Source organism: Aotus nancymaae, unplaced genomic scaffold (genome assembly GCF_030222135.1).
Source record: "Aotus nancymaae isolate 86718 unplaced genomic scaffold, 86718_ANA_hifiasm-v0.15.2.pri h1tg000058l, whole genome shotgun sequence".
NCBI lineage: Eukaryota > Metazoa > Chordata > Mammalia > Primates > Aotidae > Aotus > Aotus nancymaae.
In genome coordinates this window covers 6,089,132-6,116,513 of record NW_026988472.1, presented here as the reverse complement: position 1 = coordinate 6,116,513, position 27,382 = coordinate 6,089,132, and positions in this window count along the sequence as shown.

The following is a 27,382-nucleotide window of genomic DNA, read 5'->3' as shown; positions in this document are numbered from 1 at the left end:
TAAAGAATAAATAATGCCAATTATTCTCAAACTCTTCCAAATAATGAAGAAGAAGGAATGCCTAAAACCCATTTAATGGGGCCAGCATTACCCTGATACAAAGCCAGACATTACCATGAAAGGAAACAACAGGTCAATATCTCTGATGAATATAGATGTAAAAATTCTCAATAACATACTACAAAACTGAATCAAACAGCACATTAAAAGGATCATACATCATGTCCAAGTGGGATTTATCCCTGGGATGCAAGGATTTCTAAATTTTACTTCCCTCACTACACCAAGGTAGCAAAGATGTTTTAACAGATGAAAATCAATTAATGTGATACACCACATTAACAGAATAAAGGCTAAAAAATCACATAATTATCTCAATAGATGCACAATAAGCATTTCAGAAAATTGAAAATTAAAACCACACTGAGATACCATCTTACATAAGCCAAAATGACTCTTATTAAAAAGTTAAAAACCAACACATGTTGGCATGGTTGTAGAGAGAAAGGAACACTCATATACTGCTGGTGGGAATGTAAGTTAGTTAAACCCCTAGAGAAAACAGTGTGGAGATATCTCAAAGAACTAAAAATAGACCTATCATTTGACCGAGCAACCCCACTTACCCGGTATCCACCCAAAGGAAAATAAATCATTATATTAGAAAGACAATGAGAACTTGTATTCTTATTGCAGCACTATTTACAATAGTAAAGTCTTGAAACCAACCTAAGCATCCACCAACGATGGAGTGAATCGAGAAAATGTGGCGTATTCTGGACAGAGAAATGGGCAAAGATTTCATGACGAAGATACCAAAAGTAATTGCAGCAAAAGCAAAAATTTACAAATGGGATGTAATTAAACTAAAGAGCCCATGCACAGCAAAAGAAACTATCAACAGAGTAAACAGACAACCTAACAGAATGAGGGAAAATGTTTGCAAATTATACATCCAACAAACGTCTAATACCCAGCATCTATAAGGAATTTAAACAAATTTACGAGAAAAAAAAAACCCATGAAGAAGTGGGCAAATGACATAAACAGACACTTCTCAAAAGAAGACATACATGTGGCCAAGAAACATATGAAAAAAAAAAAAGCTTAGCATCATTGATCATTAGAGAAATGCAAATCAAAACCACAATGAGATACCATCTCACACCAGTCAGAATGGCTGTTATTAAAAAGTCAAAAAATAACAGGTGCTGGCAAGGTTGTAGAGAAAAAGGAATGCTTATACACTGTTGGTGGGAGTATAAAGTAGTTCAACCATTGTGGAAAGCAGTGTGGCAATTCCTCAAAGTGCTAAAAACAGAACTACTGGCCGAGCGTGGTGGCTCATGCCTGTAATCCCAGCACTTTGGGAGGCTGAGGTGAGTGGATCACAAGGTCAGGAGTTCAAGACCAGCCTGGCCAACATGGTGAAACCCCCATCTCTACTAAAAATACAAAAATTAGCCAGGTGTGGTAGTGCACACTGCCTGTAGTGCCAGCTACTCAGGAAGCTGAGGCAGGAGAATTGCTTGAACATGGGAGGCAGAGGTTGCAGTGAGCCAAGATTGAGCCACTGCACTCCAGCCTGGGTGACAGAGTGAGACTCTGTCTCAAAAAAAGAAAAAAAAAAGAACTACCATTTGACCCAGAAATCCCATTACTAGGTATATTCCCAAAAGAATATAAGTCATTCTATCATAAAGACACATGCACATGTATGCTCACTGCAGCACTATTCACAATAACAAAGACATGGAATCAACTTAAATGCCCATCAATGGTGGACCAGATAAAGAAAACGTGGTACATACACACCATGGAATACTATGCAGTCATAACAAATAACAAGAGCACGTTCCTTGCAGGAACATGGATGGAGCTGGAGGCCATTATTTTTAGCAAACTAACACAGGAACAAAAAACCAAATACTGAATGTTCTCACTTATAAGTTGGAGTTAAATGAGAACACATGAACACAGAGGGGAATAACAGACACTGGGGCTTATTGGAGGGTGGAGGATGGGAGGAAAAAGAGAATTGGGAAAAATAAATAATGGGTAACAGGCTTAATACCTGAGTGATGAAATAATCTGTACAACAAATACCCGTGACACAAGTTTACCTATATAACAAACCTGAACATGTACCGCTGAACTTAGAATAAAAGTTAAAAAAGAGAAAATGTGATATAGATACACCGTGGAATACTGCGCAGTCATAAAAAAACAATGAAATCATTTCCTTTGCAGCAACATGGATGCAGCTGGAGGCCATTATCTTAAGTGAACTAACAAAGAAACAGAAACTCAAATATTGCATTTCTCACTTATTAAATGGGAGCTAAACAAAGGGTAACATGGACATAAAAATGGAGAAAATAGACTCTGAGGACCTCAAAAAGAGGGAGTCTGGGAGGGGGTTGAGGGTTGAAAAATTACCTGTTAAATATAAGGTCCAGTATTTGCGTGATGGGTACACTAGAAGCCCAACCCCCACATGTAATATCCATGTAACAAACAAGCACATGTACCCTCTGGATTTAAAATAATTTTTTTTAATTTTTAAAGAAAATTTAATACATTTTCATGATAAAATATTTGAGTAAACTAGGAATAGAAGAAAAATACCTCGATGTAATAAAGGTGATAATGAAAAGCCCACAACAAACATACTCATGGTGAGAACTACCATATCATCCAACGATTCCATCTCTGGCTGTTTATTCCAAAGAATTGAAATCAGGAACTTGGAGAGATATTTGCACTCCCATGTTCATCACATCATTATTCATGACCAAGATATGGAAACAACCTAAATGTCCATCAATGGATAAATGAATAAATAAACTGTGGTATACACATATCATGGAATATTATTCAGCCTTAAAAATGGAGGAAATCTTGCCACATATGACAACATGAATGAACTTTGAGGACATTATGCTAAATAAAATAAGCCAGTGATAATACAAATACTGTGTGATTCTACTTATATGAGATATTTAAGATAATCGAAATCATAAAACCAGACAATAGAATGGTGGTGGCCAGGGATTGGGAAAAAGGGGAAATGAGGAGTTGCTATTTAATGGGTATCAAGTGTCAGTTATGCAAGACGAATAAGTTGTAGAGATACCCCATATAACATCACATATCTAGTTAACAATACTGTATTGTACACTTAAAATTTGTTGAGAGTAGATCTCATGTTGTGTTCTTACGACAATGAATTTTTTTAGAAAGATATTTCATGCAAAGACTAACCAAAGGAGAGCAGAGATGGCATACAAATATAAGGCAAAATAGACATTAAAGCAACAACCGTTACAAGAGACAAAGTAGGACATTAAATAATGATAAAAAGGCCGGGCGCGGTGGCTCAAGCCTGTAATCCCAGCACTTTGGGAGGCCGAGGCGGGTGGATCACGAGGTCAAGAGATCGAGACCATCCTGGTCAACATGGTGAAACCCCGTCTCTACTAATACAAAAAAAAAATTAGCTGGGCACGGTGGCGCGTGCCTGTAATCCCAGCTACTCAGGAGGCTGAGGCAGGAGAATTGCCTGAACCCAGGAGGCGGAGGTTGCGGTGAGCCGAGATCGCGCCATTGCACTCCAGCCTGGGTATCAAGAGCGAAACTCCGTCTCAAAAAAAAAAAAAAAAAAAAAAAATAATGATAAAAAGGTCAATGCACCAAGAAGTAGAACAATTATCAACGTATTCATTAAATATCAGCTCTCCTAAATATATAAAATAAACATTGATAGAATTGAACGGAGGCCAGGCGCAGCGGCTCATGCCTTGAATCCAAGCACTTTGGAAGGCCGAGGCAGGTAGATCATCTGAGGTCAAGAGTTCGAGACCACCCTGGCCAACAGAGCGAAACCCCGTCTCTCCTAAAAGTACAAAAAATTAGCCAGGCGTGGTGGTGTGCACCTGTAATCCCAGCTACTTGGGAGGCTGAGGCAGGAGAATTGCTTGAACCCAGGAGGCGGAGGTTGCAGTGAGCCTAGATTGCGCCATTGCACTCCAGCCTGGGTGACAGAATGAGACAGAGTCTCAAAAAAAAAGAAAGAAAGAAAAGAAAAAAGAATTGAACAGAGAAATGAACAGATGTACAATAATACTAGGGGGACTCCAAGACTATTCATATGGACGAAACAACCATATAGAAGATCAATAAAAAGGAACAGGACTTGTACACACCATAGGTCAATTAGATCTAACAGACATAAAACAGAACACTCACCCACCAATAGCAGAATACACACTTACTCAAGTACACATGGAACATTCTCCAGGATAGACCATCTGTTAAGCCACAAAACAAGTCTCAATACATTTAAAAATGTTGAAAACATACAAAGTATTTTTTCTTTTTTTTTTTTTTTTTGAGACAGGTTCTTGCTCTGTACCCCAGGCTGGAGTGCAGTGACGCAATCTCGGCTCACTGCAACCTCCACCTCCCTGGTTCAAGTGATTCTCCTGCCTCAGCCTCCTGAGTAGCTGGGACTACAGGAAGGCACCACCACACCCGGCTTATTTTTGTATTTTTAGAATAGACGGGGTTTCACCGCATTGGTCAGGCTGGTCTCAAACTCCTGAGCTCAAGTGATCTGCCCACCTCATCCTCCCAAAGTGCTGGGATTACAGGTGTGAGCCATCATGCCCAGCATTTTTTCTAATCACAGCAGAATGAAACCAGAAATCAGCAGCAGAAGGAAAACTGGAAAATTACCAGATATGTTGAAACTGAACAGCTCACTTGTAAACAACCAATGGATCAAAGAAGAAATCACCAGGGATATTAGGAAATATCTTAAGATGAATGAAAATGAAAATACAACTTACCAAAATTTGTAGGATGTGGCAAAAACACTGGAAAGAAGGAAATTTATAGCTGTAATCACTTATATTAAAAAAAAAGAAAGATCTCAAACAATCTAATTTTACACTATGAGGGTCTAGAAAAATAAAAACGAAGAAGCCCAAAGCTAGCAGAAGGAAGGAAATAATAGATTAGAGCAGAGAAAAATGAAAGAGTAAATAGAAAAACAATCGAGAAAATCGAGTTGCTTCTTTGAGAAGATTAACAAAATTAACAAATCGTTAGCTAGATTAACTAAGAAAAAATAGAGAAGACCCAAATAACTAAAATCAGAAATGAAAGAGAGGACATTAAAACCAATTTTACGGAAATATAAAGGATCTTAAGAGGCTACTGTGAATAATTGTAGGTCAACAAATTGGATAACCTACATGAAAGGGACAAATTCCTAGAAACACAAACCTACCAAGACTGAATCATGCAGAAACAGAAAATCCGAACAGATGTATAATTAGCAAGGATACTGAATCAGCTACTGAATCAGCTATCATAAACCTCCCAAAAGAAAACCTCAGGACCCTATGAGCTCACTCATGAATTCTACAAAACATTTAAAGAAGAAGACAAATACTCTGAAACTACTTTTTTTTTTTTTTTTTGAGATGGAGTCTCACTTTGTTGCCCAGACTGGAGTGCAGCAGCACAATCTCGGCTCACTGCAACCATTCTGGTTCAAGTGCTTCTCCTGCCTCAGCCTCCCAAGTAGCTGGGACTACAGGTGCATGCCAACATGCCCAATTAATTTTTGTATTTTCAGTAGAGACAGGGTTTCACCATCTTGGCCAGGATGGTCTCCATCTCCAGACCTCACAATCCACCTCAGCCTCCCAAAGTGCTGGGATTACAAGTGTGAGTCACCGTGCCCAGCCCTGAAATTCTTCCAAAATAAAATTGAAGAGGAAGGAAGCATTCTAAGCTCATTTAGTGAGACCAGCATTACCTTGATACCAAAGCCAGACAAAAGCACTACAAGAAAACTATAGACCAATATCCTTGATAAATATTGATTCAAAAATATTCAACAAAATACTAGCAAACAGAGTTCTACACACATTAAGAGAATTATACATCATGACAAGTGGATTTATTACTGAAATGCAAGTTTGGTTCAACATATGAAAATCAATGTAATAAACCACATTAGCAGAATAATGGAAAAAATCCACATTATCACCTCAACTAATGCAGAAAAACATTTGGCAAAATTTAACAGCCATTTATGATTTAAAAAAACTATAAACTAGGAATAGCAGGAAAATACCTCAAGATAATAAAGGCCATATATGAAAAACCCATAGCTAACATCATACTTAATGGTGAAAGATTCAAAAGTTTTTCTATAAGATGAGAAACAAACAGGATTCCCACTATCATCACTCCTATTCAACATTGTATTGGACGTTCTAGCCAGAGCAGTTAGAAAAGAAAAAGAAATAAGAGGCATCCAGATTAGAAAGGAAGAAATAGTTATGTCTATTCACAAATTATATGATCTTATATGCAGACAACCATAAAGATTACACACACAGACACACAGACACACAGAGACACACACATTTGTTAGGACGAAAAAATAAATTTAGTGAAGTTGCAGAATACAAAATCAACACACAAAAATCAGTTTCATTTCTCTACACTAACTGAACAATTTGAAAAGGAAATTAATTTTAAAATTCCATTTAGAATAGCATCAAAAGGTCAGATGCAGTGGCTCACACCTGTCAGGAGTTTGAGACCAGCCTGGCCAACATGGTGAAACCACATCTCTCCTAAAAATACAAAAATTAGTGAGGTGTAGTGGTGCGTGCCTGTAATCCCAGCTACTCAGGAGTCTGAGGCAGGAGAATAGCTTGAACTCCAAAGGTAGAGGTTGCATTGGGCCAAGCTCATCCCGCTGCACTCCAGCCTGGGCAACAGAGTGAGGCTCTGTCTCAAACAAACAAATAAAAAACTATGAAGTGTTGCTGAGGAAAACTGAAAAAGACACAAGTAAATGGAAAGACATCTTGTGTTCATAGATTGGAAAATAATATTGTTAAAATGTCAGTAGTACACAAAGTGATCTACAGATTTATTGCAATCACTATCAAAGTCACAATAGTATTTTCTGCAGAAATAGAAAAATTTATGCTGAAATTAATATTTCAAGGGACCCCAAATACCCAAACAATCTTTTAAAAAAGAACAAAGTTGTATTTCTCCCACTTCCTTTCAAAACATATTACATAGCTACAATAATCAAAACAGTGTGGTACTGACATAAAGACAGATATATAGACCAATTCTAATACATGTGTAGTGGTTTCTCATTGTTATTTTAATTTGCAATTACCACTACATACCTATTGTAATGGCTAAAATCCAAAACACTGACAACACCAATTGCTGATGGGGATGTGAAGCAACAGGAGCTCTCATTCATTGCTGGTGGGAATGCAAAATGGTACAACCACTTTGGAATATAGTTTGGCAGTTTCTTATGAAACTAAACATACTCTTATCACATGATGCTATAATCACACTCTTTGGTATTTACACTAATGAGTTTAAAACTTCCATCCATACAAAAACCCTCACATGAGATTTTTTATGGCAGCTTTATTCATAATTGTCAAAACTTGGATGCAAGCAAGATGTCCTTCAATAGTGATAAACAGGCCGGGCGCGGTGGCTCAAGCCTGTAATCCCAGCACTTTTGGAGGCCGAGGCGGGTGGATCACGAGGTCAAGAGATTGAAACCATCCTGGTCAACATGGTGAAACCCCGTCTCTACTAACACAAAAAAACTAGCTGGGCATGGTGGCGCGTGCCTGTAATCCCAGCCACTCAGGTGGCTGAGGCAGGAGAATTGCCTGAACCCAGGAGGCGGAGGTTGCGGTGAGCCAAGATCGCGCCATTGCATTCCAGCCTGGGTAACGAGAGCGAAACTCCGTCTCAAAAAAAAAAAAAAAATAGTGATAAACAAGCTGTTGGTACATCCATACAATGGAATACTATTCAATACTAAAAAGAAATGATCTATCAAGCCATAAAAAAATTGGATGAATTTCAACTTCAGATTTCTAAGTGAAGGAAGCCAATCTGAGAAGGCCACATATTGTGATTCTAACTATATGACATTCTAGAAAGGGCAAAATTATGAAGATAGTAAAAAGGTTGGTGGTTCAGAGAGATTCAGAAGTGGTAATAGGTAGAGAGTAGATGAAACACAGGTAATATTTAAGGTTTGATACCGTAATGGTGGACACACGTCATTACACATCACATTTGTCATAACCTATAGAAGGTACAACACAGAATGAACCCTAATGCAAATTATGTATTTTAATTAATAATATGTCCAGGCCAGACATTTTGCTCCCCACCATGTGTCCATGTAATCTCATCATTCAGCTCCCACTTATAAGTGAGAACATGCAGTATTTGGTTTTCTGTTCCTGGTTAGTTTCCTAAGGATAATGGTTGCCAGCTTCAACCATGTCCCTGCAAAGGACATGATCTCGTTCCTTCTTATGGCTGCATAGTATTCCATGGTGTATATGTGCCACATTTTCTTTATCCAGTCTATCATTGATGGGCATTTAGATTGATTCCATGTCTTTGCTATTGTGAAGAGTGCTACAATGAACATACATGTGCATTTATCTTTACGATAGAATGATTCATATTTCTTTGGGTATATACCCAGTAATGAGATTGCTGGGCCAAATGGTATTTCTAGGTCTTTGAGGAATTGCCATACTGTCTTCCACAATGGTTGAACTAATTTACACTCCCATGAACAGTGTAAAAGCATTCCTTTTTCTTTTTTCTTTTTCTTTCTTTTTTTTTTTTTTTTGAGACAGAGTCTTGCTTTGTTGCCCTGGCTGAAGTGCAGTGACATGATCTCAGCTCACTGCAACCTCTGCCTCCTGGATTCAAGCAATTCTCTACCTCAGCTTCCCGAGTAGCTGGGATTACAGGTGCCTGCCACCACTCACAGCTAATTTTTGTATTTTTAATAGAAATGGGGTTTCACCATCTTGGTCAGACTGGTCTTGAACTCCTGACCTTGTGATCCACCCGCCTTGGCCTCCCAAAGTGCTGGGATTACAGGCGAGAGCCACCACGCCCAGCCTAAAGTACTCCTTTTTCTACACAACTTCACCAGCACCTGTTGTTTTTTGCCTTTTTAATAATAACCATTCTGACTGGTGTGAGATGATATCTTATTGTGGTTTTGATTTGCATTTCTCTAATGATCAGTGATGTTGAGCTTTTATTCATGTTTGTTGGCCTCATGTATGTCTTCTTTTGAGAAGTGTCTGTTCATGTCTTTTGCCTACTTTTTAATGGGGTTGTTTGATTTTTTCTTGTAAATTTGTTAAGTTCCTTGTAGATGCTGGATATTAGACCTTTGTCAGATGGATATATTGCAAAAATTTTCTCCAACTCTGTAGGTTGTCTGTTCACTCTGCTGATAGTTTCTTTTGCTGTGCAGAAGTTCTTTCATTTAATTAGATTCCATTTGTCAATTTTTGCTTTTGTTGCAATTGTTTTTGGCATCTTCATCATGAAATCCTTGCCCATCCCTATGTCTTAAATGGTATTGCCTGGATTTTCCTCTAGGGTTTAGAGTTTGAGGTTTTACATTTAAGTCTTTAATCAATCTTGAGTTGATTTTTGTATATGTGTAAGGAAGGGGTCCACTTTCAATTTTTTACGTATGTCTAGCCTGTTCTCCCAGTACCATTTATTAAATAGGGAATACTTTTCCTATTGCTTGTTTTTGTCAGGTTTTTTGTAGGTGTGTGGTCTTATTTCTGGGTTCTTTATTCTGTTCTGTTGGTCTATGTACCAGTACCATACTGATTTGATTACTGTAGCCTTGTAGTATTGTTTGAACTCAGGTATCATGATGCCTCCAGCTTTGTTCTTTTTGCTTAGGATTGTCTTGGCTAGTCCAGCTTTCTTTTCAGTTACGAATTTTAAAATAGTTTTTTCTAATTCTATGAAGAATGTCAATGGTGGTTTAATGAGAATAGCATTGAATCTGTAAATTGCTTTGGGAAGTACGGCCATTTTCAGAATATTGATTCTTCCTCTCCATGAGCATGGAATGTTTTTCCATTTGTTTGTGTCCTCTGTAATTTCCTTAAGCAGTGGTTTGCAGTTCTCCTTGTAGAGGCCCTTCATTTCCCTTGTTCACTGTAATCGTAGGTATTTTATACTTTTCATAGCAATTGTGAATGGGAGTTCATTAATAATTTGGCTCTCTGCTTGCCTGTTGTTGGTGTATAGAAATGCTAGTAATTTTTACACATTGATTATGTATCCTGAGACTTTGCTGAAGTTGCTTATCAGCCTAAGACGCTTTGGGACTGAGACAGTGGCGTTTTCTAGATATAAGATCACGTTACTTGCAAACACAGACAGTTTGACTTCCTCTCTTCCTATTCGAATATCCTTTATTTCTTTCTCTCGTCTCATTGCCCTGGCCAGAACTTCCAATACTGTTTTGAATAGGAGCCCAGTTCTGAGCCCTTGCTGGAGAGGTGTTTCAGTCATTTGGAGGAAAAAGGGCACTCTGGCTTTTTGAGTTTTCAGCATTTTTGCATTGATTCTTTCTCATCTCTATCGGACTATCTACCTTTGATCTTTGAGGTTGCTGACCATTGGATGGGGTTTTTGTGTTTGTTGTTGTTGTTGTTTTTTGTTTGTTTTTCTTTTTAGAATCTTCCCACTCTTCCATAGAGCTGCTGTGGGCTCCACTCCAGACCCTAGTTACCTTGGGTTTTCCTGTACCTGGAGGTACCACTGGTAAAACAGCAAAGATGGCAGCCTGCACCTTCCTCTGGAAGCTTTGTTCTAGGGGTGTACTGGCTTATCGCCACCCTGAGCGCACCTGTAGGAGGTGGCGGGAGACCCGGGTTGGGAGATCTCATCCAGTCGGGAGGAACAGGACCAGGGGCTTGCTTTTTGGTAGGGCACCTCTGCTGTGTTGGGGATCCCTTCAGCCCCCAGTTGGTTTGGGCTCTCGAAGGCCTACAAACTGGACCGGCTGAGAAGCCCAGACAGCCAAGGTGGTGGCCTGCCCTGCCCCCCAGGCACTCCATCCCAGGGAGAAATTAGAGCTCTGTCGGCCCTGTAGAACATCAGTGAGGGGTGGCCAGAGGCCCCAACTTGGAGGACCCGGCTGGGAGGACCTGCCCTGCAAGGAGGAGTAGATCAGGGTCCCACTTACAGAAGAAGCCTGGCCAGGCCTTGACAAAGCAGCTGTGTTGTGGTGGGAAACTGCCTCTGCCCCTGTCAGCTTAGACTCTCCAAAGCGCAGGGGCTGGAAACGCTAAGTCGTCCTCCAACCAACCCAGCTGGCAGCCCTCCCCTCCCCCAGGTACTCCGTCCCAGGGAGAAATCAGAGCTCTGTGCCTAATACTTGAGGGTGGGTGTGGCTGGAGTGCCTGGCTGGGAGTTGCCACTCAGTGAGGAGGAATGGATGGCGAAGTCTGGCCACAATCTGGCAAAGCTGCTGTGCTGAGCTGCCGGGGATACCCTTTCTCCTCTGAACCGTTTGGATTTCCAGAGCCTGCAGGCTGGAATGGCTGAGTCATTCAACCCACACGGGTGGTGGCCTTCCCCTCCCTCAGGCACTCCGTCCCAGGGAAAGATCAGAATTCTGTCCCTGATAAGCGCGTGTGGGTGTGGCTGGAGGGCCTAGCTGGATTGTCCCACCCAGTGAAGAAGAATGGATCGGTCCCCACATAAAGAAGCAGTCGGACCACGATCTGGCAAAGCTGCTGTGGTACACTGTTTGGGGGACTTTTCTTTTCTGGGCCTTTTGGACTCTCCAAAGTCCCCAGTTTGAAAAAGCTGAGTCTACCAAATAACAGAGATGACGCCTGCCCATCTTCAAGGGGGCTCAGTCTGGTCTCAGGCAGGCTCCACCCTGTTGCCAGTAGCTGGCTGGAATCCAAGACAGCGAGTCTTATCTTGTGAGGTGCAGTGGAAGTTGGGACCCCAGAAAGATGCCACTCAGGCTGGGTGCGGTGGCTCACACCTGTAATCCCAGCACTTTCAGAGGTCAAGGCGGGCGGATCACGAGGTCAGGAGTTTGAGTCCAGCCTGGTCAACATGGTGAAACCTCGTCTCTACTAAAATACAAAAATTAGCCGGGCGCGGTGGCTCACGCCTGTAATCCCAGCACTTTGGGAGGCCGAGGCGGGTGGATCACGAGGTCAAGAGATCGAGACCATCCTGGTCAACATGGTGAAAGCCCGTCTGTACTAAAAATACAAAAAATTAGCTGGGCATGGTGGCGCGTGCCTGTAATCCCAGCCACTGAGGAGGCTGAGGCAGGAGAATTCCCTGAACCCAGGAGGCGGAGGTTGCGGTGAGCCGAGATCGCGCCATTGCACTCCAGCCTGGGTAACAAGAGCGAAAGTCCGTCTCAAAACAAACAAACAAACAAACAAACAAATAAAATGCAAAAATTAGCCGGGAGTGGTGACGGACCCCTGTAATCCCAGTTACTCAGGAGGCTGAGGCAGAAAAATTGTTTGAACCCGGTAGACGGAGGTCGCTGTGAGCGGAGATTGCGCCACTGCACTCCAGCCTGGGTGACAGAGTGAGACTCTGTCTCAAAAAAAAAAAAAAGAGAGAGAGAGATGCCACTCAGCTCCCTCGATTCTACCCCCTTCCTAGGGGCATGTGGGGACCTCCTGCCTTGTCTCCTGCCTCATGTCTGAGTTGCAGACATGTTTGTCGGGGATCCTGGGCAAGAGTATGTAAAGCTCCCGGGTCTGTGCGTGCCTGAGCAGCTGCTCTGCCCAGACTCAGCACAGCTGTGTGTGTCAGACCCAAGGCGCTGGAATCATGGGCTCACAAGGGGATCTTCTGATCCACGGGTTGCAAAGATCATGGGAGAAGCATGGTTTCCAGGGTCGCAGAATCACTCACCGCTTTCCTTGGCCGGGTGGGGGGTGTTGTTCCTAGGTGGGCTGTCGCCCCACCCTACTTTTCTTCGTTCTCCATGGGTCTAGTTATTTCCCTAATCAGTCCCAATGGGGGAACCCGGGTATTTCAGTTGAAGGTGCTGTATTCACTCGCCCCTTCCGTTCCTCCCACTTAATTTTTCTGTAAACATAAAACTGTTCAAAAAGTAAAGTCTATTAATTTAAAAACTATTCTAGTTGTGAAATCATATTAAAGTTTTGCAAAATGTTATTGAGAAAACTGGGTAAAGTATATTATTTCTTACAGTTGGCTGTGAATGTGAATCTAGAATTATCTCAATAAATTTTTTAAAAACCTCCACAAAGACATGGAAAATATGAGAAAAAAATTGAGAAGAACACAATTATGCAGTTTATTACTGCATAATTAAACAATTATTAGTTTTATAATTAAACAATTATTAGTTTTATACATTAATAGGAGGTCTATAAAACAGAACAGGGTAGATAAAAGGAACTTATCAAACAAATGAAACTGATTTCACAGAGTAGAGACATGAATTTCAGATGAAAAGAGTCCACCCACTGAGTACTCAGCAAAACAGATCATGGAAAAAACATCTAAGTTCTGGCTAGGTCATTGTGATATTTCAAAACATTAGGTATCAAGAAAAATTTTAAGCTTTCAGAGGTGGGGAAAATAGGTTGCCAAGAAAGGAGTGACAATAACAATAATATTAACATCTGAGTTCTAATCGACAATGATGAAATGCACACTAAAAGCATTATCTTCAAAATTCAGATGAAACATAGAATTCTAAAGCTAAACTGTCAGTATGAAGGTAAAACAACAACTACATTTTCAGACATGCAAAGAACCCCAAATTCACCTTTCTTTATGCCTAGTATTCCATGATTGGAAAACTAAGCACGTAGGAATTATTTATATTGCACTGCTCAAGGTCATGGCCAAGGTCTGATTGCAAAATTTCAAAAAATTGCAACCTCAGGCATAAATGGGTTAAGAAGTTACTTTATCGTAGGTACGTATATACAGGAAAAAGAAGAGAAGTTACTTAAGGATGTTCTCCAACAAAATGAATGACGTATCAGGGTTCTTGGATGCAGGTGACAGAAGCGAACTCTAGTTAACAGAAAAGGGATTTATTGTGAAGTGATCAGTTAGCTCACAGAAGTCTGAAGAAGCAGGCTGAAAAAAACATGGAGTAGGAGTGAAGAAGGTAGGCAGGAGGAACCACAGCTAAGGGCCCACTGTAGAAACAGCCTGGTTAGAAGGCTGCTGCTGGTACTGCTCCCCGCACCGCTCCTACCAGTGGATCTTCTCCTACCAGCACATGCCACTGCAAAGGAGCTCTAATTGTCCTGACGTCTGTTGTTTTGGTTTATTTGTTGTAGACTTCAGAGTTGAGTTCATCATAATCTGCAATTCATAGCACATTATCACCAGTTCACTGAAGGCTGCTTTTCAACCTTATTTGTTTTATTCTTCTTCCCCATCGGTCCCTATCCTCACTCCCATTCTCCTGCCCATCTTAATCACACTTAGCCTCTTAGTGTAATTAATATATGTATACTTTCAACCATCTTTCTTATGTTTACTTATGTGTATATCCATGAAAATATGCAATATTGTTTTACATTTTCATAATGTAAAACATTTCAAAATTAATTATGCTACAGGTCTCATCCTGTTTCTTACTTTTTTCACTCAGTACTGGGTTTCAGAGACCTATCCATGTGCCTCTATGTAAATCTCACTTATTACTTTTAATTGTTTTGTAATTTTCTGTTCTATGAATATACGACAGTTTGCTTACCCCATCCCATGGTGATGAACACCTGTTTGCTTGTGATTCCTCACTACCACAAACAGCCCTGCAACGAACAACCTCAACTATATTTTCTTAGGACCTGTGTATAAGAATTTCTCTGGAAGATATGCCCAGAAGCGGGATTGCTGGGTTGTAGGGTATACACACACTTAATTTCATGGGTACTGCCGAACTCTCTCTGGAATACCTGTAGCAGTTTACATTCCCACTCACAGTTGTCCTTTTCCTCACATCCTCGTCAGCACTTGATAATATCTAACTTTCTATATGTTACCATTCCTATAGTGACTTCTTGTTATCAATTTCATTTCTCTATTATTAGCAGAGTTGAAAAATCTCTTAATATATTCAAGTTTCCCCTTGTGCAAACTCATGTTTCCCCTTCTACAAATTATATTCTTCATACCCTATGCCCATTTTCCTATTAGGTTTACTGTCTTCCTTTTCTATTTATTGTTCTTTTGTCAGGTTTGCATATCACAAACATGTCCTCCTAATCTATCATCCTTCTGTGAATTTTGTAATATTTCTGGCTTATTTATGTTGCTGGCTCCAGATTCAAAGCCATGAAAAGATTAGTCAGTCATTGTTGCCTCGTGGTCAGGGAAAGGAAGTATCTGACCACCATCAGTTTCCATAGCAGGAAGTGGGATCCCACCTCTCACCAAGACTCTAGAGGGAAATCCCCCAAAACAGGATGCAAGGATGTTCGGGAGCACTAGAGTTCGTTCCTTTGGTCGTCTAACAGCCACAAGTACTCTTCCCCCCATACTTACACTTTGAAAAAAATGCTTCCACCTAATACAGTGCAAATATACCTCATATAACCAAACATGCACCCATCCCCTTTCTAGAGTGAGAAAACCAAAAACATAAATTAGGTGCAAGCAATAGAAAACCCAACTCAAGCTGTCTTGAACAGTAAATGCAATTCATTGGCTCACTTAACTGAAGAGTCCGTGGGCAGGGAGACTTCAGGCATGGCATGATCCGGAATATGGTTCCATTTCTATGATTCCCTTGGCTTTGCCTCCTCCATTTGTCAGCTCCATCCTCAGGTAGGCCTTCCACATCTTCACAAGATGGCTAACAGCAGCAACCAGGCTACACGCTTCTTTGTTCTTATCCAAGGGAAGACAGGTCATCTCCTCTCTCAAAAGCCGAACAAAAGTCCTAAGCCTCATTGTGATTGGGTCATCCCTGAACCAATCATCACTGTGGCTAGGAGGGTGAAATTACTCAGATCAGTTTATACCAGTAAAGGCCTACACCTAGAGCTGGTGGTGAGGTCAACCCCACTCACATCCCATAGTTGACATACAGCGGGGGAGGAGTGGAATGGATGCTGCAGAACAACTACAATGTCCACTACAAGGGAGTAAACTACCAAAGAGGAAGATATGGGGTCCAAGAAAGATTGGGTCCGACCCAAAATAATGAAAGGACGTCCCAGAATGACAGCTGTGCCGCAGGCCTACAGAGCAATCAGTCCAAATTGGAACAGGAAGATGGATGACTCCAGGAAGAAGGCAACTGAGAAAAAGGAGGATTCAAATGATTTTATACTTTCCTTGAGAATTAGGAATAACTTAAGGTGATAAAGTCAGACAATGCAGGAAGAAAAGAAAAAGAATTAGAAACTCCAGGAGAAAAAAAAAAGTGTGCAAGAAAAGAAATACAGGCCAGGCATGGTGGCCCACGTCTGTACTCCCAGCATTTTGGTAGGCTGAGGCAGGAGTTTGAGACCAACCCGGGCAATATGGAGAAACCCTGTCTCTACAAAAAGTACAAAAAAATTAGCTGGGCGTAGTGGCACACCCCAGTAGTCCCAGCTACTCGAGAGGCTGGGGCAGGAGTATCTCACCTGAGTCCCAGAGGTCAAGGTTGCAGTGAGCTGTGATTATGCAACTACATGCCAGCCTGGGGGACAGAGTGAGACCTTGTCTCAAAAAAAAAAATGAAAAAACATATAATCATACTATGTTAATTGGATCTTTCTGGAACAATATTTATATCATTACAATAGTGTAAACACTTAGCCCCAGATTATGTAGCTATTTTAACAGTTTCATTTTTGCTATTCATGTGAAACTGCTGCCTGGAATTTTCTATTCTCCTGTAACCATCCTGTATTATTCCTGTCTCAGGGTGACATAATTATGGTTATAAACAGAATAGAAATATTATTAACCTTCTAGCCAGGAGCAGTGGCTCACACCTGTAATCCCAGTACTTTGGGAGGCCGAAGTGTGTAGATGAACTGAGGTCAGAAGTTTGAGGCCAGCCTGGCTAACATGGTGAAACCCCATCTCAACTAAAAATACAAAATTAGCTGGGCGTGCTGGCGGGCATCCATAATCCCAGATACTCGGGAGGCTGAGGCAGGAGAATTGCTTGAACCCAGGAGGGGAAGGTTGCAGTGAGCCGAAATTGCACCACTGCACTCCAGCCTGGACAACAAGAGCAAAACTTCATCTAAAAAAAAAATAGTATTAACCTTGTTAATATAAAAGTACAGACGGGAGAAGTTAACATATAGAAAGGAGAATATAAAATATAAGTCTATTAGTCAAAAGTACAAAGGTAAGGAATAGAGAATATGTAATTAGTGACATGGTTATATTAGGGAAATGAGAAGAGGGTATTCGGGCGTATAAATAACAGGAAGTCAGTAGATAATGACTAAAATTGATAAATAAGTTAATAAATAGAAAAATCTGTATATTCTTTAGAGATATGAAGATAATTACCAGAAAAACAATAAAACAAACAGTTAAAGACTAGACAGATTTACCATGTGTTTATGTCCACTTCCTCCTGAGACCCTGCTAAAAATGATCATAAATAAATTCTATTTTTTTTTATTGATTTATTTTTATATTTCTGAGACGGAGTCTTGCTCTGTCTCCCAGACTGGAGTGCAGTGGCGTGATCTCGGCTCTCTGCAACCTCCGCCTCCTGGGTTCCAGTGATTCTCCTGCCTCGGCCTCCCGAGTAGCTGGGATTACAGGTGACCGCCACCACGCCCAGCTAATTTTTGTATTTTTAGTAGAGACAAGATTTTGCCATGTCGGCCAGGCTGGTCTTGAACTCCTGACCTCAGGTGATCTGCTCGCCTTGGCCTCCCAAAATGCTGGGATTACAGGCATAAGCCACCACCCCCAACCATAAATAAATTTTAAAAAGGTATAAGAACATAATGATGAATACAGTGAGATCAGGTTCATCAGCAGAAGAGAGATTTCATCTAATTTCTGGATGATAGAGGTAAATGGAGGAATGGTGACTGATGGAGCATGGTGGAGGGAGCCACAGCCTGGAGTATGCATGGAGGTGATGCTTCAGAGGAAGGAGTTGCTCTTGCTCTGCAGAAGCCTGGAGTGTCTTGGTCTGGACAATGCCAGCTATGATGAAAGGTGGGAGTGAGATGTGGGACTGAAAACAGGGATTTTAATTGAAAGGCTACATATATATAACTGGCAATTCATCCCTTTGTGTACAATTTACAGCAGCCAGGTGTCAGTTCTTCTCTAATGAAACTGAACAACCTTAGAGAAAAGACCATGGCATTTGGCATTCAGAGAATCTGCAGCATAATAGTCAGATTCCTAATTACACTTAAAAAAAAAAAAAAAAAAAGACGGTGGCTCATGCCTGTAATCCCAGCACTTTGGGAGGCCGAGGCAGGTGGATCACGAGGTCAAGAGATCAAGACCATCCTGGTCAACAAGGTGAAACCCTGTCTCTACTAAAAATACAAAAAATTAGCAGGGCATGGTGCTGCGTGCCTGTAATCCCAGCTACTCAGGAGGCTGAGGCAGGAGAATTGCCTGAACCCAGGAGGCGGAGGTTGCGGTGAGCCGAGATCGCGCCATTGCACTCCAGCCTGGGTAACAAGAGCGAAACTCCGTCTCCAAAAAAAACAAAAAAGACACTAGTTGCCTAGCTCTGTTCCCATGCACAGAGCTTCCAATAAGATTTTTATTGCTGCTTTCTTAAGTATCAGTCGACAACCACTGATCAGCAAGCATTTGAGAAAAGACTGCAACATCAAAGAGAGAGACCAAAATAAGCAAACAGGAAAGGATAATCCCAAAAGATTTCAACTAATGACAGTCTGGAAAAGGTAAAACTGGAGACAGTAAAAGGATCTGCTCTCCAGGACTTTGCAGTCTGGGCTTGTGATGGGAGAGGCAGCCTCCAGGAGCCCTGAAACGCCTTTAGGGTCACTATTTCATTGTATTGATGAATAACACCTGGTTTCCATTGTGGGCCAGCCATACTAATTTCCTTATCAAACAGTAAACGGGTGGCCAGGTGAGGTGGCTCATGCCTGTAATCCCAGCACTTTGGGAGGCTGAGGCAGGTGGCTCACTTGAGGTCAGAAGTTTGAGACCAGTCTGACCAACATCATGAAATCCTGTCTCTACTAAAAATACGAAAACTACCTGGTGTGTTGGCATGTGCTGTAATCCCAGTTACTAAGGAGGCTGAGCCAGGAGAATCCCTTGAACCTGGGAGGCAAAGGTTGCAGTGAGCGGAGATCACACTACTGCACTCCAGCCTGGGAGACAGAGCAAGAATCCATCTCAAAAAAAAAAAAAAAAGAAAAGAAAAGAAAAGAAAAAGAAAGCAACAGAAATCTGGCCAAATCCTTATTCTCTCCAATCAGGCTTTCTCATTTCTTTTCAATACGGATAGGCTGAGAAGTTTCCAAATTTTTAAGTTCTGCTTCCATTTTGATGAACAATTCCATTCTTAAATCATTTCTCTCTTCTCTCATTTGAGTATAACCAGGCAAAAGGAACAAGTTGCTCCTTCAACACTCTGCTTAGAATTAGCTTCAGCTACTCATGAAAGAGAGTAGAATGGTGATTGGGCATTGGGAGATGTTGATCAAAGAATATAAATTTTCATTTAAACAGGAGGAATAAATAGGTTCAAAAGGTCTATGGAGCAATATAATGACTATGGTTAACAAAAATGTATTGTATACTTGGAAATCACTAAAGGAGTAGATTTTAAGTGTTCTCAACAGACAAAAATGGTAAGTATGTGAGGTAATGCATATATTCATTAGCTAGACGTACCCATTTCACAATGTATGCATATTGTAAAACATAAGATTGTACTCCATAAATATTTCTATTTTTGTCAGTTTCAAAAAGAAATGGGCAGGGCGCAATGGCTCACACCGATAATCCCAGCACTTTAGGAGGCCGAGGTGGGTGGATCAGGAAGTCAGGCGTTTGAGACCAGCCTGGCCAACATAGTGAAACCCCGTGTCTACTAAATACACAAAAAATTAGCCGGGCATGGTGGCAGGTGTCTGTAATCTCAGCTACTAGGGAGGCTGAGGCAGGAGAATCGCTTGAACCCCAGAGGTGGAAGTTGCAGTGAGCCAAGATCGCACCACTGCACTCCAGCCCAGGCGATAGTGTGAGACTCCATCTCAAAAAACAAAAAAAGAAAAGAAAAGAAATGGTATCAGCTAAATATCCAACTTCGTTGCTCACAAGTTCTAACTTCCGTGAAACACTAGGACATGGACATTGTGAAGTGATTGTATCAAGCTAATTAACATATCCATGACCACATACATTTATCATTTTTGTAGTGAAAACATTTAAAATCTATTTTTAAGCAATTTTGGAATATACAATACGTTATTATTAACTAAAGTCGCTATGCCTTGCCATAGATATTGAAAACTTATTGCTTCTAACTGAAACCTTATAATCTTTGATCAACATCTCCTCATTCCCCACCTTCACCCATCCACTCCCTGATAACTACCATTCTATTCTCTACTTCCATGAGTTTGACTTTTTAGATTTCACATATTAGAAGATCATGTAATATATATCTCTCCATGGCTAGTTTATTTCACTTAGCATAAATGAAGGTGTGTTTGTTCTATACACAATTAGTTTAAAATTTTTATCATTAAGGGATGTTGAATTTCATTAAATGCTTTTCTGCATCTATTAAAATGACCATATTTTTTTCCGTCATCCTATTTGTGTGATGTATCATGTTTATTGATTTGCATATGTTGAGCTATCCTTGCATCCCTGGGATAAATCCCATTTGATTATGGCGTATTCTCTTTTTGATGTGTTACTGGATTTGGTTTGCTGGTATTTTATTGAGCATTTTTGCCTCTATGTTCATCATGGATATTGGCCGATAGCTTTCTTTTTTTGTTGTGTTTACTCCTGGTTTTGGAATCAGAGTAACGCTAGTCTCATAGAATAAATTAGGAAGAATTCCCTTCTGTTTAACATTTTAAGAATCATTTGAGAAGAATTGGTATTACTTCTTTATATGTTTGGTAGAATGTGACAGTGAAGCTATTCAGACCTAGGATTTTCTTTCTTAGAAGACTTTTTATCACTGATGTAATCTCAGTGCTCATTATTGGCATGTTCAGGTTGTTTCTTCCTAATTCAATCTTGGTAAGTCATTTGTGTCCAGAAATTTGTCCATTTCTTCTAGGATTTTCAGTTCGTTAGCATATAGTTGTTCATAAGAGCCGCTATGAGCTTTCCTAATTCTGTAATATCCATTGTAATGTCTCTTTTTGTTTCTGATTTTATTTATTTAGGTCTTCTTTTTTTTTTTTTTTTGGTTAGTCTAGCTAGCAGTTTATCAATTTTATTTATCTCCTCAAAAAGACTTTTTGAATTAGGAGGACAGAGGAAGATGGTGGAATAGAAGCCTACACCATTCTTCTCCCGACCCCAACTAGAACACCAAATTTTAACAGTTATCTACATACAGAAAAGCACCATCACAAGAACAAAAAATCAGGTGAGCAATCACAGTACCTGGATTTAGCTTCATATCTCTGAAAGAGTCATTGAGGAGGGCAGGAGAGACAGTCTTGAATTGCCGACACTACACCTCTCCCATCCTCTGGCAGTGTCTGTGTGGTGCAGAGAAAGAATCTGTGTACTTTGGAGAGGGAGGGTGCAGCAGACTGGAAAGACCTTACGTTGAACTCAGTGCTACCCTGTTAGAACAGAGAATAAAGCTGTGCTAGGCTCATCTAGCATCTGTGCATGGAGGAAGCATTTGGACCAGAGAGAAGTCACCCATCTGAGTGGTCAGAACTTGCGTTTCTCAGCAAGCCTCACCACCATGAGCTGAAATGCTCTGGGGTCCTAGGTAAACTTAAAAGTCAGTCTATGACACAAGGACTGCAATTCCTAGGCAAATCCTAGTGTTTGGCTGGATTTAGAGCCAGTGGACTAGGGAGACACCAGCTGGGGTGTCTTGCACCATTCCTCCTCCATCCCTAGGCAGCACAGCTCAAGGCAATGACAGTGACTCCCTCCTTCTGTTTAAGGAGAGAAGACTGAAGAGTAAGCAAGACTTTGTCCTGCATCTTGGATACCAGTTCAGCCGCAGTAGGACAGGGCATTGGGTAGAGTTGTGAGGCCCCCATTCTGGGCCCTGGCATTTCTAGATACATACTGGGTCAAAAGGGAACCCAATGCCTTGGAGGGAAGGACCCAGTCCTGGCAGGATTCATCATGTGCTGACTAGAGAGCCTCTAGGCCCTGAATAACCAGCGGTAATACTCAGGGACTATGCTATGGGCCTTGAGCTCTGAGATGTACTGGCTTCAGGTGTGACCCAACACATTATCAACTGTGAAGGCTAAGGTGAAAGACTCCTTCAGTTTGAGAAAAGCAGAGGGAAAAGTAAAGGAGACTTTGTCTTGAACTTTAGGCACCAGGTTTGCTACAGTGAGGTAGAACAACACGCAGTCTTTTGGGTTCTCTTGAGTCCAGGCCTAGGCTCTTAAACAGCATTTCTGAACCTGCCCTTGGTCAGAGGGGAGCCCAGTGCCTTGAAGGATGAGTCCCAGGCCAAGCAGCATTTACCAAAAGCTGACAGAAGAGCCCTTGTGCTTTAATTGAACATCGGTGGTGGCCTGATAGAACCTCCCAAGGACCAGTGGTGGTGGCCACAGGGAGAGGCTCCTCTGCCTGCAGAAAGGGAAGCAAAGAGCACCAAGGACTTTATATTGTGGTTTAAATGCCAGCATAGCCATAGCCACAGTAGAATTAGGACATCAGGTAAATTACTAAGTTTTTTTACTCCAATCCCTGGCTTCCAGACAGCATCTCTGGACATGCCTGGAGCCTGGGGGAACTCGCTGTCCTGAAGGGGAGGGTGTGGGTAAGACCTAGTGCTGTGCTGACTTCAGATCTGACCAAGTGCAGTCCCAGTGATGGTGGCCACAGAGGTGCTTGCATCACTGCACCCCTAGTCCCAGGTGGTTTGGCACAGAGAGAAAATCCATTTGTTTTGGAGTAAATAAGGGAAAAGAACAAGAGTTTCTACCTGGTAATCCAGAGAATTGTTCCAGATCTTATCCAAGACCACCAAGGCACTACCTCTACAAGTCTGCAAAAACCATAGCATTGTGTGGCTTGGGGCCTAAGTTCTTTTCAATACCTGGAAAGCCTTCCAAAGAAGGATGGGCACCAACAAGCCCAGTCTGTTAAAGACTACAATAAATACCTAACTCTTCAATGTCCAGAAACCAACAAATTATCTACAAGCATCAACACCATCCAGGAAAACAGGACATCGCCACATGAACTAAATAAGACACCAGTGACAAGACCTGGAGAAACACAGATATATGACCTTTCAGACAGAATTCAAAATATCTGTTTTAAGGAAGCTCAGAGAAATTCAAGATAACACAAAGAAGTAATTTAGAATTTTGTCAGATATGTTTAACGAAGAGATTGAAATCAGAAAAATCAAGCAGAAGTTCTGGAGGGGAAAAATGGAACTAACATGCTGAAGAATGCATCAGAATCTGATAATAGCAGAATTGATCAGGCAGGAGAAAGAATCAGTGATCTCAAAGACAGGCTATTTGAAAATGTATAGTCAGAGGAGACAAACCAAAAAAGAATAAAACACACCTACAAGATCTAGAAAATAGCCTAAAAACGATGAATCTAAGAGTTATTGGCTTTAAAAAGGAGATAAAGATATAGGTGATGGGGAGGAAGGCAGCAAACCGCATTGCCATGTATGTACCTATGCAACAATCCTGCATGTTCTTCACATGTACCCCAAAACCTAAAATGCAATAAAATATATTTTTTTTAAAAAGGAGATAAAGAAAGAGATAGGGATAGAAAGGTTATTTAAAGGAATAATATCAGAGAATTTCCCAAACCTAGAGAAAGATATCAATACTCAAGTACAAGAAGGTTATAGAACACCAAGCACATTCAACCCAAAGAAGCCTACCTCAAGGCATTTAATAAACTCCCAAAGGTCAAGGATAAAAAAGGATTCTAAAAGCAGCAAGAGAGAAGAAACAAATAACTTTCAATGGAGCTCCAATACATCTGGCAGCAAACCTCTCAGTGGAAACCTAACAGACCAGGAGAGAGTGGTATGACATATTTAAAGTGTTAAAGGACAAAAAACTTTTACCCTAAAAACTACATCCAGCAGAAATATCCTTCAAACGTGAAAGAGAAATAAAGACTTTCCCAGAGAAGCAAAAGCTGAGAGATTTATTCAACACCAGACCTGTCCTACAAGAAACGCTAATGGGAGTTCCTCAATCTGAAATAAAATTATGTTAATGAGCTATAAGAAACCATCTGTAGCGGGCGGGCGTGGTGGCTCATGCCTGAAATCCGAGGACTTTGGGAGGCTGAGGCGGGCAGATCACCTGAGGTCAGGAGTTTGAGACCAGCCTGACCAACATGGAGAAACCTTGTCTCTACTAAAAATACAAAATTAGCCAGGCGTGGTAGTGCATGCTTGCAGTCCCAGCTACTTGGGAGGCTGAGGCAGGAGAATTGCTTAAACCCAGGAGGCAGAGGTTGCAGTGAGCTGAGACCGCACCATTGCACTCCAGCTCACCAGAGAAAATCACCTACACTGGACAGGAAAGAAGGAAAAGAAGGCCACAAAACAACCAGAAAAATAAAAAATTGCAGGAGTTAGTCCTTTCTTATCAATAATAACATTGAATGTAAATGGACAAACCTTTAATAAAAAGACATAGAGTGGCTGAATGAATACAAAAACGAAGACCCAATGATCTGTTGCCTACAAGAAACATGCTTCACCCATAAAGACACACATGGACTAAAAATGAAGGGAGATAAAAGATATTCCATGCCAATGGAAACCACAAAAGGGCAGGAGTTTCTATACATACATCAGATGGAATAGATTTTAAGAAAAAAACTATAAGAGACAAGGAAAGTCACTATATAATGATAAAGGGGTCAGTTCAGCAAGAGGATATAACAATTTTAAATATACATGCATCCAACTCTGGAGCACCCAGATGTATAAAGCAAATATTATTAGAGCTAAAGAGCATTGGACAGCTCTTACAGACAGAAAATCAACAAAGAAACATCAGACTTAACCTGCACTATAGACCAAATGGCTCTAGTAGATATTTACAGAACATTTCATCCATCTACTGCAGAATTCACATTCTTTTCCTCAGCACATGGATCATTCTCAAAGATAGATCACATGTTAGGTCATAAAACAAATCTCAAAATATTCAAAAAATTGAAATAATTTCCAGCATCTTCTCTGACCAAAATGAGATAAAACTAGAAATTAATAATGGGAGGAATTTTGGAAACTATATAAATACATAAGAATTAAACAATATGCTCCTGAGTGACCAGTGGATCAATAAAGAAATTAAGAAGAAAATTTTTTAAATTCATGGAACAAATGATAATGGAAGCACAACATACCAAAGCCTATGGATACAGCAAAAGCAGTAGTAAGAGGGAAGTTTATAGCTGTAAGTGCCTACATCAAAAAAGAAAAAAAACTTCAAATAAACAACCTAATGATGCCTCTTCAAGAAGTAGAAAAGCAAAAGCAAACAGAATCTAAAATTGGTAGGAGAAAAGAAATAAAGACCAGGGCAGAAATAAATAAATTTGAAATGAATGAAATAATATAAAAGTTCAACAAAACAAAAAGTTGGTTTTTTGAGAAGATAAACAAAGTTGACCAACCTTTAGCCAGACTGATGAAGAAAAAAAGAGAGAAGACTCTAATAAATAAAATCACAAATGAAAAAGGAGTCATTAGGCTGGGCGTGGTGGCTCACACCTGTAATCTCAGCACTTTGGGAGGCTGAGGTGGGTGGATAATGAGGTCAGGAGCTCGAGACCAGCCTGGCCAATATGGTGAAACCCCATCTCTACTAAAAATACAAAAAATTAGCCAAGCGTAGTGGCGCACACCTGTAGTTCCAGCTGCTCAGGAGACTGAGGCAGGAGAATTGCTTGAACCCAGGAGGCAGAGGTTGCAGTGAGCCGAGATCATACCACTGCACTCCAGCCTGGGCAACAGAGCAAGACTCCATCTCAAAAAACAAACCAAAAAAGAAAAAGCAGACATTTCACTGATACTGCAGAAATTCAAAGAATCATTAGTGAGCAACTATATGCCAATAAATTGGAAAACCTAGGAGAAATAGATAAATTCCTAGACACGTACAACCTACCAAGATTGAGCCAGGAAGAAATTCAAAACATAAAGAGACCATTGAAGCTGTAATAAATAATCTTTCAGGAAAGTAAAGCCTGGGACCCAATGGCTTCACTGCTGATTTCTACCAAACATTTAAAAAAGAACTACTATCAATCCTTCTCAAATTGTTCTAAAAAATAGAGGAGGATAGTATAATTTCGAACTCATTATAGGAGCTCAGTATTACCCTGATACCGAAACCAGACAGACACACCAAAAAGAGAAAGAGATTACAAGCCAATATCTCTGATGAATATTTATGCAAAAGTCTTCAACAAAATACTAGCAAACCAAATTCAATGATACATTAAAAAGATCATTCATCATGACCAAGTGGGATTTATCTCAGGGATGCAAGGATGGATCAATATATGCAAATCAATCAGTGTGATACATCATATCAAGAGAATGAAGAACAAAACCATATTATCATTTAAATTGATCCTGGGTATTTGATAAGGTTCAACATCTCTTTATGATAAGAAAACATTTTTAAAAACTGGGTGTAGAAAAAACATACCCCAACATAATAAAAGCCATATATGACAGACCCACAGCTAGTATTACACTCAATGGGGAAAAACTGAAAGCCTTTCCTCTAAGATCTGGAACATGAGAAGGATTGCCCACTTTCACCACTGCTATTCAACATAGTACTGGAAGTCCTATCTAGAGCAATTCTACAAGAGAACAAAATAAAGGGCATCTAATTTGTAATAGAAGAAGTCTAATTATCCTTGTTTGCAGAAGATATTATCATATATTTGGAAAAACCTAAAGATTTCACAATAAAACTGGCAGTGATAAATTCAGTAAAGTTGCAGGATACAAAATCAATATGCAAAATTAATAGCAATGGTGAATAATCTGAAAAAGAAATAAAAAGGTAGTAATCCCGTCTACAAAAGCCACAAATAAAAATAAATACCAAATAGAAAATAACCGAAGAAGTGAAATATCTCTACAATGAAAGAAACTGAAGACATAAAAATGGAAAGATATTCCATGCCCATGGATTTAAAGAATCATTATTGTTAAAATGTCTATATTACCCAAAGAAATCTACAGATTAAATGCAGTCCCCATCAAAATGCCAATATTCTTCACAGAAACAGAAAAGGTATCCTAAAATTTATATGAAACCAT